We start from the raw sequence: 347 nt of genomic DNA, 5'->3' as shown, positions 1-347 counted from the left end.
GAGAGAGAGAGAGAGAGAGAGAGAGAGAGAGAGAGAGAGAGAGAGAGAGAGAATCGTGTCGTTATTATGCATCTCGAGAGGATGAACGGAGGCAGGTGCATCTGCACGTGCAACAATATGATGCAGCCAACGGAGGGTCCGTTGGAATCCCGGGATTCCGGAGGCGCAGCCTAGCCTTACCGAGCGACGACCTTGAGGACTGAAAACAAGTTTCTGTCCTTACTTGCCTACCAAGGGGCCGGGTGCAAGCTTTTCAGATCGATCGTCCACGCCGATCGCCAAATACAGGCATCCTTGTTTTGCCCCCGCGACGTGATTGCGATTCCACCGACGTCCAGCGGTGCAGC

The 347-nt window shown here is 55.3% G+C and overlaps 1 protein-coding gene across 1 annotated transcript in view; it reads left to right on the top strand.

Moving 5' to 3' along the window:
- LOC102673498 (neurogenic locus Notch protein) overlaps nucleotides 1-347 on the top strand; it is a 132,466-nt gene that overhangs the window by 36,257 nt on the left and 95,862 nt on the right. The gene's annotated exons all lie outside the window — the stretch shown is intronic.

This window comes from Apis dorsata, unplaced genomic scaffold (genome assembly GCF_000469605.1).
Source record: "Apis dorsata unplaced genomic scaffold, Apis dorsata 1.3 scaffold_37, whole genome shotgun sequence".
In the NCBI taxonomy this organism is placed as follows: Eukaryota; Metazoa; Arthropoda; class Insecta; order Hymenoptera; family Apidae; genus Apis; species Apis dorsata.
This window is presented reverse-complemented; position numbering and strand designations above follow the sequence as displayed.